Consider the following 14,676-nt stretch of genomic DNA (forward strand, 5'->3'; position numbering starts at 1 on the left):
TCGAGGTTGGACAGAAGCTCGGTAGGTACCAGAAATATTTCGAGAGTTATTGCCCACTTCAGAACTCTGGTCACGTAATACACACGGAATGAATATACGTTGTAACAGAAACGTAGTACCAGAAGTCAATTTGTCGTTGGAAAACCGTTGCATGACTACACCGCGTTTTATTTACTTCAGTTCAACGTTCAAGCTGTACTATCGAAATCGAAATTCTGCGCATCTAATTCAACGACTCGCGATTCGCTGCAGCCGAATGACGTAACGTCGCCAGCACCACCAACGGACGCCTTTGGAACTATCTGGTAAATTTCGCGGGCATTGAAATACTTTTTATACTCGTACGAGTATACCGATAACGTGGATATTTTTTCTGTTGACTATAGAGGAGGGCGGACGATCGTCCGTCGAGATTCACCATGAAAACAGGAAAGCGAAAAGCCATCCGTCCACGTCGTGCTGCCTATAGGGAATAGATAAAACGATGAGTAATATTGCTAAACAATGGTTAACTGTTAAGTTTAACATAACACACACACGTGTATACAAGCTGAAGGCGGCGTAAACCATCCGAAAATAACCATGCAGGTTCAGAGACGGCCACACTTGGTAGCTTCGGCCTGTCTCTCTTTGCTTCACACTCGCCTACCCCTCTGCCATTTTTCAGAACCGGTGGGGAATAAAACGTTAAGTTACTCAAAGTCAAGTTCGTTCTTCTTACCAAACTTTAATGCGGTTACTCTGTTCACATCGCTTCCCTCCAACCCCCATCGGCCATTTTTCACCTGTAGGTTTCTCCTCCTGACTCCATTTCCATCTGACTTCCGGTGAAATTCTCTTCGACTCTTTTCACGGACCCTTGCCTCTCGATGGATCTGCAGTCTTATGCTCGTCCACGGTATGTACGACATGTAATTACACTTGGCTGGCTGCCTGCTGCTTCTGTCGCCTACGGCTTGAGACAATGGACATATTTTACGTACCTATGTACCTTCCAAGCCCACCTCGTAGCCCCAGCCCGGTTTATACCCAGCAACAAATAAACTAGGATGATAATTAGTTCGGCGAATATATCATCGGGGCATTACTCAACCCTCCGCGTTTCCAACGGACGAACCCGCTTTTCACTAGTCGCTTCAACCACTTTGTTAACTTCTGAGGGAACCTGACGTGCAGTACATTAGATACCGTCTGCACTTACAACTAGACTGGTTCGCTGCTCATCGCAAAACCCTAATCTCTGATCTCCTTAATTCTCAAGAACTTTGCAGGTCGTGTCTCTTCTGTGTGTGCAGGGACCGTAATTTTTGGGCGCCTCGTGAGAACGCCAGAAAAGATCAATTGCGTAAGAAAGTTTGCAATCAACTGGAGCAGCATTCGCACGAATACTAACTGCCTGCGTAGTAATTTTATAACCTATCAATGCGTCACGGATTGTCCGGATCTAGAAATCTTGACTATCTAACCTCTTCGTTATATAAAACTGATGAATAAAATTCTTCTATGAGAAACACGTGCAAACTTGCGTCAATTAACGCGTGAAATGCCCCCCCCCCCCCCCCCCCCCCCCCAATTCAAATGTGGATAATACAACAGTAGTCCCACCGTAAGATGCGTAACCAAATTATAAAGAAAGGTTAAGTCAACATGTCTACAGCATCAATAAAAATAAATCGAGCTAGGAATTTATTATCCAAATAGCGAAAAAGAATTAAATTTTTCTCATATCTTATGTGCTTATTTTTTTTTCTTTGAACTTGAGGTTTCTTCATACGTAAGAGAATGATGATGATGATGATGATGATAATAATAATAATGAAGGTGATGATGATGAGCTGAAATTGATTCACGTGGATATATACAGAGTTTCTTTTTCTTTTGAATGGTCCCGTAGGATCCTTCGAACTGGATTGCGAACGTTTATTAACCGTTTATTCTGCCGATCGACGGGCACTTTATGATCATTAACGGATTTTATTGACATCGTGAAAACCTGAAGTAGGTCATGTTTTACCCCGCAGAAAATAAATTCATCTAAAGAAAATATATATATATATATATGTGTGTGTTATGGAAAATGATAAAACTTTCCTCGGACAATAATTGACCGTATTTAAAGTTTTGAAAATATTATTACAATGTTACGTACGTACATTTCGATTTATTTTTGAAAATCTAAATTTATATTCATGTAACCATGGGCACATTTACTCCATAATAAGTCTACTCGCACACGTCCATCGGCAATGTGACACTTACCTCACGTTGTTTATCTAGTTATCAGAACGTTATGATGATAAGTCATTCGGTATCACCGGACGCTCAACTCTTTCAAGCTCCAACTACCTCTACAGGAAAAATGAATTCTACGGGCAAATTATGTTATGGTAAAAAATAAAAGAAAGAAACATTTCATCCAAATCTTTCCAAACCAACAAATATTTTTATTGTATTTATAGCGCAGTCTTGAGTGTTACGTTATATACACATTCATGTCACTTTGATGTAACCAATTTTCTCTTTCATCTAACAGTGACATCTATATCTGTATTATGAATTTTTTTTTCAATTCCCTCACTGTTTCTACGTATACTAACATATGACATAATTTACGCAAATCAATGATAACAATAATTCACACATGTACTGTCACGGCACGACGGCCACATTAACCAACGATTAATTTACACAGATTCTGTTTAAGTGTGACGTCGGATCTTCAGAGGTTTGCTAATCAAATTCAAGGAATTCAAACAAACGCTCGCGTTATACCACAAAGATAAAAATAAAACTATGACGTTTGTTTAATGGCATTTTTACGTTTTAAGTCTTTTCTTCTTCCTACCTTTGCCCCCCTCCCCTCTCCCTCCCCCCTCCCCCAAAGAGCGCGAGATAACGATAAAATATTTGTACTGCAGGAGAGCTCTCTTGTTTACATATCTATGTAAAGTGACGCACGTAAGTTTTGTCACGAAAATGGTTAATTGTCCTAAAATACATAACTGGGTCGCTGGTTATTAATAAAAAATTGACACAAGTTCTGTTCAAATATACGCGTGCGGTGTACATATAATGTATGTCATAACATCTACCTAACAAGTAGACGCAGCTGGATTCATATCAAAGAATGTGAAGCGACCCGATTCATATATTTGTTGAATTTTTTAGTTCTACATAAATATGGTCGAAGAAGAAAAGGAAAACACAGCAAGGTCGGAGTTTTTTAGCGCGATTATCTAAAAGGACATGTTACTCGGGGAAATTATTCACCACCGAAAATTGATTTCCATTGTCGAAAAGACAGGCTGACATTGAGTAATACTTTTCCTGAATTCAGTATCGTTATAATTACTCTGCGACCTGAATAATCGCAACTCTCGCGATTTCTGTGTTTTTTCTTTTCCATTCTTGTTTTTTAACCGAGATAATTCTTCGACTGAAAATCGGTCAATTACTGCCACAGCGGCGGCGCGTATGCGGATACACATTGGCATATAGCTACTCGGGCGAAGTTATATCCTCCATCTCGTTAATTAACTCGATTTCCAACGTCGCGTCGTTGTTAATTAGCTATGGTATGGGCACAAGGTTGATACTGATACGAGCGAGTCCTCGAATACCTATTTGACGGGATTTCCACAGTGCACGATGTATAAACTCTTCCTGCTTGCCTGCAAAAAACAGAGGGAAAAGAGAAGCGAATAACGGGGGAAACAAAAGATCGTGATGAGCGAATTTCTCCCCCCACGTCATTTTGTGGAAAGTGCTGTAGAGTGGTGGCTCTGTCATCTTCATGCTTTATGCTCGTGAAAGTGATAACAATACTACACTTATTGAGAGTTTCGAAACCTTTTTTTAAACTCAATGTCCGAAAGGCGAAAATATCATACACGTAATGGCCTGGAAACCGATCAATCAATTATTCATCCACATCTTAAACCAGCCCGCATCGACACAGCTTCGTTTTTTTCCCACGGGCATCTTAATGCAAGCAGGATAACCTCAAAAGCGGTCGGCCTGTTAAACGGATGATGGAGTTTACTGACCGAGTAGGCAAAGCGTATTTTACACTTTTTTCCTCTCACGAGTAAGGAAATTATGTTGAAATTCGAAAGATGACAGTATTTGGCAGTTGAGCCTGTGTCGTCGCTAAAAAAAGTTGCGAAAATTGACCTCGGAACTCTGCTGTAAATATACTTGCAACTGATTTTCACTCGTTTTGAGGTTATGGCATGATTTTCCGTACCTGAATCCCATGCTTCTTATACGTCTCCATCAATTTTCCAAACTTTTCGTGGTGGCCACATAACCACGGTCATAAACCCTGAAATTATTTTCCAAAGTTGGAAGCAACTTTGTCCCTCAGGGGATGAAAAAACGTGAGACACGATTTGCAGAATTTCTCGGTAAAACTTGAAGGTCCGACTTCCCCTTAACATACAAGTGTCGCAAGCTTGCGAGAATGATCACTGCCACAGGTAGTCTACATCTAATTTTATAATTCGAAAACTGCATACCGAACGATATTTTAACCTGACCTAGTACTTAAATAAGTTACAGTACTTACGGCACTATAGTTTCTGTGATCCAGCATTCGCCCTGCGTCAGCGCAGCCTGCGACCAGAACTATGCGATCACGCAAGTTTGATAGTTCGCGATTGGTCAGCCACGTCACAAGAAGTGACGTCATATCGGGAATAAATTCAGAGCTGAAAACATTTCTGGACTAATCCGTTGTTGTCCGAGAAGCTTCATCAAAAAATTCATTCTATGTAGTCGATGAATTCTTGGATGGAGATAACCAAGCTTAAGATGAAATATAACAATTCCACCTGAAAGAGGAAAGTTAATGCTTAACAATGGGGAAAATTAGACCTACCTGACATATTATGACAGTGAAAGTAGGACTAGGAAGAATTTCCTTCATGCCAAAGAGGTTTCAGACGTCGCCGTGGGTTTACAATTGGTGACAAGTAGCGAGGATAAAATAACGTACGTCTTTTGTTCTTGGAATAGAATGAAAGAACCGAGACAATTGAAAATTTTCACTCAGTAAAAATCTGCGGACAATTGGAAGTTGCATTTACGGACGTTACATATTGTGCCGTGGATGTGATGTAACAGAGATTGATCTCGAGGAACGATTAGAGACATGTGTAGGTTTGGTTGATGGTTGTGCGTACATTCATGTGCGCATGTGTCATATCCGAGAATTTGAGAGTCACTGGCCAATACCTACCAAGATGATGTTATTCAGTCTGTGAGCAGCGTATAAATAACCTTTGGTAGCTTTCCGAGTTCCGAGCTCCTGGACCACTTTGAGTTGCACACGTGTCAATTTAGCAGGGAAACCGAGCTGTAGGCACAAGATGGAAGGGAAGGTGGATGGGTGAATGGCGGGTTAGTTACCTACTCCATAAAACCTCACGCTATACGCTTATAGATAATCTAATTTTGGAAACAATTCCTCTTCCTTCCTCCTCGTCTTTCTTTCGCCGGGGCTTCAAGTACATATTCGCAAATACGAAAATGCGCAACTGTATTTACGAAGGTTGATAACCACTTTATCGTTCAATCAGATCGTTACGCGAATCCGCATATTCGTTTTTCAAATTTATTTCTGTTTTTATTGTTCGCTCCGGAGCTCAAAGTTGAAATAAATCTTCAGAGTTTACTCATTCGAACACTACACTGAGCTGGTAGTAAATTCGCGCGAATTTGAACGGTTATATGATATAAATATTTGATCATCCATGGAAGAAAAAAAATCAACAATCCGCATGACTTCTTTTCTTCCCAAGTTCTTCTCCTTCTTTTCGTATCGTATATTTACTCTGAAATTTCACGCGATTTCAAATGCTTGACATTCATTATCTGATTCGTCTGAAATTCCCCCGATTTCCACTTGAATGCGTGCCGAGAGGGGGGATTTGATTTTCAACTGGCAGTACCGTGGCGTCACTCAGTGGCTGTATCGATCATTTAAAATTGACATTCAATTATAACCTGCATCCGTTGGAATTGAAAATTTTGTCGTTTTGTCGACGGACGTGTGCATGGTTGGTTTGAATTTCACGTAGTGCAAATGCCTTCGGGGTATACAGCAGGATAGAATATGTAGACGAGATTGATTTCCGCTGCACGAAACGTTCAACAAATCCGGCTCACTGCCCTCGTAATTATCACGCCAAGGTCCTGAAATGGTGATGCACCTTGACGCCTACATGGACCCTCGAGTCCCATGAGACGTTTTTCGAAATTATGCGCTGTATAAACGTTGTTGCGATAATTAATTCACCCTTCAACTCTTCATCCTCCCTTCTTTACTGACTTCAGTAAAAAATGGCGGGAATATCAGGGAATTTGAATTAGGTTATGAATCAGGAGAAGACAAGGTGAAAGGGAAGTTAAGAACTGTTGGATTAATCTAGTGAGTTTGACGATGCGAAAGTTAGTAAAGTTTGAGTAACTAAACTTTGGAGAAAAATCTGTGTTCTATAATTTTTTAATAATTTTAAGGGACTCAATTTTGCAAAAAATTTTAATAGGTATGTGTTGCTATTTTAGATTTTACTGGCTTTCAGAAGGAACTCTATTCTTTCGAAGTGAAGATTTTTTCGTAAAATGGGTGATCGTTACGTTAACTTTTATACAACATACTTCAACCTCGTCGAGTATAAAAAATTGAACTCTTTATTTTGCAAAAAGTGGTAGGTAATTCAAAAGTAGAAAATTATTTCGCAAAGCTGAAAATTCGATCTTTCATATACACCGGTAACTGTTTTCTTCAGTTAGGAAAACGGAATTTTTGAAGAAACAATTACAACGTGACTTGAATCCGTTATATCTTTTCCGCATTTGTTAAAACCAACTTGACACTGTTTTCCATTGACAAACGGTTACGCAACATTTCATGTCCTTTCTCATTTTTCTCAGAACTTTTTTATCTCCTTCTATCTCTTTCTCCTTCTCTCTCTCTCTATTATCACTATTTCTTTTCCATTCACACATGTTTATTTTTATGTTTCCCTTAAGGTTTCCGTCGATAACTCTGTCTAGCAGAACTTATCTACGCTCCTTTCGAAATATATTGAGTATTTCTATCGTTACTTCATATTATTTTTGTAGCGAACTTCCCATTGCATTTACTTGCCTTAGGGGATATTTCCCACGGCTATAATAAACTCTTCTCTCTTTTTTGTCACGCACAACTTTATCAAGACACACTACACACATATATCGGGTGATCCTTTCGTCCTGAATTATAAAAGTACGCTCCCGCGGGCAGGTACCATTTTAAAGTTCAAAAGATTCTTCAAATCATCATCGACTCGTGTCCACATGCACCATACGTGAACGTACGTATGTGAAATGTATACACATTACATAAACACATCGTGGCGTCAATTAGCACAGACATAAATCAACTATCTGCACATATTTATAGCCGTGACTTTTCTTGCATTTCGCAGTCACGCACACCTGAAATTATGCCTGTCCTATGCCCTATCGTGTCAATCTACCGTTCGGTTCGATAAAGTATCTCTGGAAATGAAAAAAGAGAAAGAAACGAACGAAATCAGAAACGCCACAAATCTAAGAACTGTAACCTCCTTTTCGAAATATTCATACCCTATTCTCTGCTATCTTGTACATATTATATCTACTACATCATTTGAGCATGCGTGCCTAACGGATATAAAAGAATCGAACCTGCTGCCCACAAATTTCAACATGCTAATTCTACGTGTAATCGGATACATGCATGTTACGTACACCGTACGGCAGTGTTGGGCATATTTGAATTTCTTTCATATTCATTAAATAATTCACCGCGTAATTGAACCTTCCAACACGTGGAAACTGGCGAAGCACGGTATACTGCTCGAAAAAACGGAAATTGAATTTTGGCTGAAGACAAAGTTTGAATTGTGCAACCGAACCGCGCGCGCGGGCCGACGAGTACGGGTAACTGCCACAAGGCGGCGCTCTGATCTCACGACGTAAGTCAGGCCTCGATGTGGTTAGGTAGTGCCGTTAGGGGGCGCTTGAGTACGTTCCTAATTGCGTTCTGATCACGTGATGCGGGTGAATACGGGGATCGATCATGAGGATCGATCAATTATTGAGGTCTCTGATCGTTATATCAGATGGACGTAGCATCGCTTCTGAAAAATCGGCCAAATATTGAGCCATCGCCAAATGACGATTACTTTTTTATTATAAACAAAAAAATCAGTCAAATCTTGCTAAAATATATCAGTTAATCCAAAACAACGAATATTACGTATCATCACAAAAGTTTTTCATAGCCGGTTTAGTAATAGTGAACTAATTATTCAGTCTACTGTTGTTGGCAGCAAACGTTGTCGTAATTAATCGATTCGTATGGAAAAAGAGCCGATTCGATAATAATCGATTAATCTAACCCCACAAAGATCGGTTCTTCAAGATCGTCGAAAAATTTCGCATCACTATTTCAATCCTGTCGCATGTAGCGAGCTACTGATGCGTATGTCACGAGGTTCAACCTACTCATGAGGTGTTATATTTTCACATGGCTGACGGCATCATCGCTGTGAAATCATGATCATTGAAATTAATAGCAATCATTTGATTTAGGTAGAGAAAAATGTCAATATTTTAAAAATTAGACACAATAGCTACGAACGTGTTTACTGCATTGTTATCGAAACACTCAATCAATTCTTCTCTAGATTTTAACATCCAGAGTTCCATCTTCCAATCTATCGATTGAAAAGTCACTGGAGAATATCATTGGAAGCCAGGTCTATACTGCCACCTGAAAAACCCCGACTATTGAAATATGACAATGATTAAATAGGTTATGTAACATGCACTGTACGAACCGTGATAAGTTTTAATTCTTACGGACGATGCGATCTTCCCGGTAATTCGTCAAGTTCTTATCTAATAAGCGATTGACGCATTTTGCCACATATCGATACGGATGATCTGCATTGATTGAAATAAATATAATTTTTGTTTCTCTTTAAATCTTTATCAATTGTATTAATATACACTTTCTATTCGCCAGTTGAATACAAAACGCGTATAATATAGGTTATCAATTCAGCTGTTTGATATAATACGGTTAATGATGGAAAATTTCTAGCGTTTTCGACTGATCGTCGTTTATAAGAAATGAACAAAAAAAAAGGAATCAAACAGTACGACTTGTGTACCCACCACACCGGTGGCTGGGAATTCGGAATTCTATATATATCGTGCGTTTTGTCGGGCCAAGGACATTCCACGGAACATTTTCAAGTTTATTATTATCGGGTGGTAAATGCAAAAGATCGTTATAACCCCGCGGGATAGGCGTTAGGATTCTTGAGCTTATTATATTAAAAAGAAACTGGCAAACACGAGACTCTCGCGCAAACTCGTCAATTTATTTTGACTGATGTTTTTTTTTTCCTCCTTGTCCCGTCTGCTTTTGCTTTCTTCTTTGCATAATCTTACTCGCGTCGTCATTTTGGTTTCATTGAAATAAAATCGTTGACGACGATAATAACTATATTTTAAAAATTGATTAAAAAAAAAATAAAAAAACACGCTTAGCGTGCAACTCATATGTATAACAAGCAATTTAAATCTTTTAAATCATCACCGGAGTTGCGTTAGCACTCGACAGATTTTATGTGCGTGCGCGCACTTATATGTACACACGCGTGTATGTATTCGGATATAAATCGGCTCGCTCTGCCTAGACAGTTGCTATATACACAGAAGACGTCCGAGCAATTCTTGGCAGTAGTATAAGACGTCTTACGTCATTGAAACGCTGTTACCCCGACGTAATTTTTTTTTTTTTCTAATCCGTGCTGATCGTCAGTGAAAGATTTATTTTTGGGAATCGATTTTGTAAATTCGATTAAACTACAAGTTTCTCCAATTAAAATGAATCCATGGATAATTTTACTTATTACGTATTTTTTTTATTCAATTTTTATTTTCCCTTTTTGCAGGCTTATTATATCATAAACTTACCTTATTTTTTCCCCCTTTCTGTTGCAGAATAGAAACCTACACATTCACGAGGTGCGTATATGCATACATAATATTATTTTTTTTTTTTTCTTACGGAAACTGAAATTACGATTTTATAGTAATTAAGTACAAATGATTGAAGGACGGTGTCTGCTGAAAATTTATTCTTTCAATTCGAAATTTTACGCTTTTACAAAGTTTTTGGATGGTTAATACAAACATAATTTACAACTATTCGTACATTTTATACACAATATATATTTTGTATCCGATAAAGAGCGTGATTGTCTATAATTACGTTTGAAAATGAGTTGAAAACTTGCTAGGAAATTTTATTTTCGTCAAGATAAATCTTCCGTGAGGTTGGTAGTTACAGATTTAACGTAGAATTATCGTATTCGATGATCGATCGCATATTTGTCACCTTTACAAAGTTGGTCAGAGATAATTCACACCTACTTATGTTACTTATAATAGCTTCGTCGGAATCGATGTAATATGGATTGGAACTCGTTTCTTGCCTTCATTTTGAACAACTTTTCTTTAGTGCTGTTTGAATATTCTTCCCACTTTTTCGCCCAAATTTCATGAGTTTGAAGCTGGACTTTTTACACTCGTCGCTTCCTTTTCTTTTATCGTTGTATAATGTGATTGTGATAACCGCAAAAGTTCAAAACACGATTTGAGTTTTTCGCAAGTCAATAATATGTGGCTTACCAGGAACGAAATACGAGCCAAAAAAAATGAACGAGACCGAAACTCGAGAAAAATGGATTGAAACTGCAGAATGATTACATAAAATAAAAACCGAAAGCTCAAGCGTAATTCATTCTGAAAATATGCGAAAGACAAAATAATTCGCAGTAGCTCTCATCAATCAGGGTAGAACGAATTTCGTTCTTTTCTTCCGTTTTTTACTTTTTGCTCGAGCTATTCGATGTATACACGCAAATCCAACCCCTCGATGTATATTGGAATTTTCTGAAAAAAGCAAATCCGCAGCACAATAGTCGATGCTAACAAAAGCATGCGACGATCTCCGCCGAGGAGTATCTCGGTCGACACGAATTTTTTCAGCTCAATACTCATGAAGCCTTGTTGGCCAAAAATCTATGGCTTTTATTAATTTTATTACGCGATAATCGTTTGAATATTTTCAAACGCTACCGAATACTTATCGAATTAGTGAGTTCGCAAACCGCGACGAACTTTGAAAATAGAAAACTAGCAAATACTAAGCTTTTGGATATCGTTGCTTCATTTCAAACTGCTTTAAAATGGTTAAACTAGTGGATTTTTTCGATTTCACTCTACGATGATTCATTTTATTCGTAAGCCTATATTTTCTACAATGTTACTGAAACGAATTTTATTTATTTGAATAGTCAATTTAACATGCAATATTTTGATCACGTGATCAATATCGTCACAATGATGAAAAATCGAATATCCTTCGTTACTGACATGATAAAAAAAAGTATTTGAGTTAATTTTCATAAAACAGTCGATTAAATAAAACGAACTACCTTGAATTGAAATCCAACGAATCTACCAGAGTTTGAACCATTTTCTAACAATTTTAAATGCAGCGTTGATATTCAAGCTTTTGTTTATAATTACGACATCTTTTATTTTTACAATTTCAAATGTATCTTCGTAGCTTACAAATATAATAATTTCATAAATACTCGATGCACAGCTACCTCGTAATGAAATGGACGATAAGTATCGAACTTTGGCCAACCAACCTCATTAAGACGACGAAAAAAAAAGAAATTTCCTCGGTAATGCCAAAACAATAATAATAGAGGTCAACCAAAGATTAAGTAGAATTGTTGCACAGGACACTTTTGGCACGAAATGTAGATCATACGTACAGGTTCAGAGAAAAAAAACACTTCCTGGAATAAAATTCACGTGTATTGAAGCCGTCTTTTTCCCCTCTCTCTCTCTCTCTCTCTTTCTCTCCCTCTTTCTCTTTCTTTTCGCGGAAATAAAGCGTAAATCCTTTATGCTTCCTTGTAATAACAAGCCGATTGGATCGCTCGATAAAATGAGGTTAAACGAAAATTGTACAGAATTATAGACACAAAGATTCAGAAGTGAGGATTGACGAGGTTGATGAGTCACGAATCAATACTCCTTCATTAATTTTATGACGACTCCAAGCTTATATGTTCTTAGACTACGATGATTTTCTTCAAAATGGAAGAAGAATAAATACTATAATTATAGACAAGATGTAAGTAACTAATTTTTCATTTCAAACTGTTTCATAATGTTTAAAAACCCGTGAGTATGATCTTCCAATTTCACTATGCGATTACTCATTTTATTTAGAAAATCATTCTCTACAAATTCACTAACAAGGAAAGCATCAGGCCTCCGGATCACGGATTCTTCTGAAACTTCTTGGGGAGTTTCCTTGGCCCAATTTATGGAACTCCTGATGTGTAGTTTCATCTGATTGGCCTTCCTTCGCTCAATTTGCGATAGGTCAGGTCGTGAAGAATCCGTAGTTACTTCACTAGTGCTTCGAAAGAAAATTCTCGTTCAAAATCTATCGGATCCTATAACCATCAAAACGAGGAAATTCATCTCATTACGAGGAGATTGTAGTAAATGGGTATCGTTGCAAGAACGCTTCCAATATTCTCGGAATTAAAAAAAAATGCGATACACTTACTAACCATTTAGTGTGACTATGATCATGATTATGGTTATGTCGATACTGCAGTTTCCGGTTATGCGACATTAATTGTAAGTCTACTTGTTTGGTTGACTAACTCGTTTCCATCTAAACAAGGTGATAAAATCAATTTCCTCTTCCACGAACATCAAATTGTCGCAATAGATAGTTACAAGAGAGTACGGTTGGTACAAATGACCGTCCTCACTAAGAATAATGGCAATACATATGACTAGACTTTCTGATTACAGCTGCAAAGCTCTTTTTCATTCTGTACCCAGAACTGTATTTTTGGTTTATGGTAAAGAAACAAAAGCAGTCGAGGACTACGCATACATTAACCATTGCATAACTAGAAATATGTTGCGGTGTAAGCATTTGAACATGAAATCACCGAAAAACTATTATAGGTTATCTACTACTCTTGTTATTGTTATTGTCGCCATTGTCATCGACTCGACGAAGGTGATCAGGCGGTAGCAAAACGGCGAAAAGACGCTACGGCGCTTCCTTCTTTTCGCGGAAATAGTCATCGAATGATTTTCTACACTGACCTATACCCACCCGGAGGGCGACGCCAGCCCCAACATGCAGAGTGGCAACACGTCTACATCGATTCACCGTTCGCCGTTCGCAAGCGGTTCCGTCCAACTCCTGAGAGAGTGTGTGTTCGTTCGCTCGCCTGTCGAGGAGACCCATGCGGAAGGTGGGACCGAATACCAGACTGCCAGGGCGTTGGCAAGTTCGATCAATACATGGCCGCCTACCTCGTCGCTCGAAAGGCTCACTCTGCTAGCCGGCAGCCCCAGGATTCCGTCGTTCGCGTTCCGATTTTTCTCCGATAAACTCTACTCCTACCTCGCCGCTTGCTTACCTTATACCTACGTACATACATACTCGGTGCATAACCGGCCGCAAGGACGAATTGAGCCGTCAACCCGAAACAAAGAAATTACATAAGTTTGTATCGAAACATTCGATATGAGCCTAGACTGAGAGGTGGCAATTACTTGACCTTCCGTTTTTATACGGCTGAAGTTGGTAACGCTAGCGTAACGAAACATTGGGGGAAAAAATCACTATTTTGCAATTTTCTAGTGACTTTCAAGTCTCTAAGTTTTCGAAAACATAATTTACTTTTACCCTTTTATAATTTGCAGCATTTCGGAGATTACGAATATTATGGAATAACGGGTTTTACAAAACACGAATCATTACAGTAACGTTGCTAAATTCAGCCGCATTGGTTTTTAGGAACACACACCGGGATTCACGGAATTCGCTTGACCGCAATTGTACATCGTGGTTGACGTAACCTGAACTCCTTCAAGGTTGAGGCAAATGTTAGTCGTTTGTTTTCCGTTTTTTATCAAGCCTTCAAATTTGATGTTTCGAATTTTTTTATGTGTTATCACAGAAAATCAATATATTATATCACCATCAAAACTGTCATCGGATTTCAACAAGAGATCGAATAATGCTGATTTCTTTTCTCCTCGCTGATGCGACAGAAAGTATACCTTCTGCCAGTGTAAGAAAGAAGACAGCCACTAGATGTTGTCACCGATCGCATATTTTTCGCGCTCTTGCAAAAAATCGGAGTCTACAGAATTGTGATGACTTTCGGTGAATCGGGTCGTCAAAATCACACCGGATTTCATTCAGCATCTGCCATTGGCATTGAGTGCTTCCTACCATTTTCAGTGCCATGCAGATCGACGTTAAATGAATTTCACGCGATGATTGATGACGAAATCGCTGTATTTCCTGTGGCCAGTTAATACTCCTAATCGTGAAGTAGACAATTGTCTAGATAATTTTCATTTTCAACAATATCTCAAAATATTAAAAATCTCATCGATTTCGTCCTGTTTGGTTGATGGCAAAATGCGAAAGATGAAATATTTCGGGGCGTCTAGTATCAACATCATCATCGCCGAAGTTTTAACTCCTCAGACAAAACTGCGAGT

The 14,676-nt window shown here is 38.5% G+C and overlaps 1 protein-coding gene across 2 annotated transcripts in view; it reads left to right on the forward strand.

The window, feature by feature from the left end:
* LOC124411981 (plasma membrane calcium-transporting ATPase 3) overlaps positions 1 to 14,676 on the forward strand; it is a 108,085-nt gene that overhangs the window by 20,137 nt on the left and 73,272 nt on the right. Inside the window, exon 3 of one of the 2 annotated variants that reach the window (XM_046891574.1) lies at positions 10,045 to 10,068. The exons of the other annotated variant lie outside the window; for it this stretch is intronic. The gene's annotated coding sequence lies outside the window, so the exon portion shown is untranslated. The remainder of the gene's footprint in view (positions 1 to 10,044; positions 10,069 to 14,676) is intronic. 2 annotated transcript variants of the gene reach the window in all.

The sequence above is a fragment of the Diprion similis genome, chromosome 10, assembly GCF_021155765.1.
Source record: "Diprion similis isolate iyDipSimi1 chromosome 10, iyDipSimi1.1, whole genome shotgun sequence".
NCBI classification, from domain to species: domain Eukaryota; kingdom Metazoa; phylum Arthropoda; class Insecta; order Hymenoptera; family Diprionidae; genus Diprion; species Diprion similis.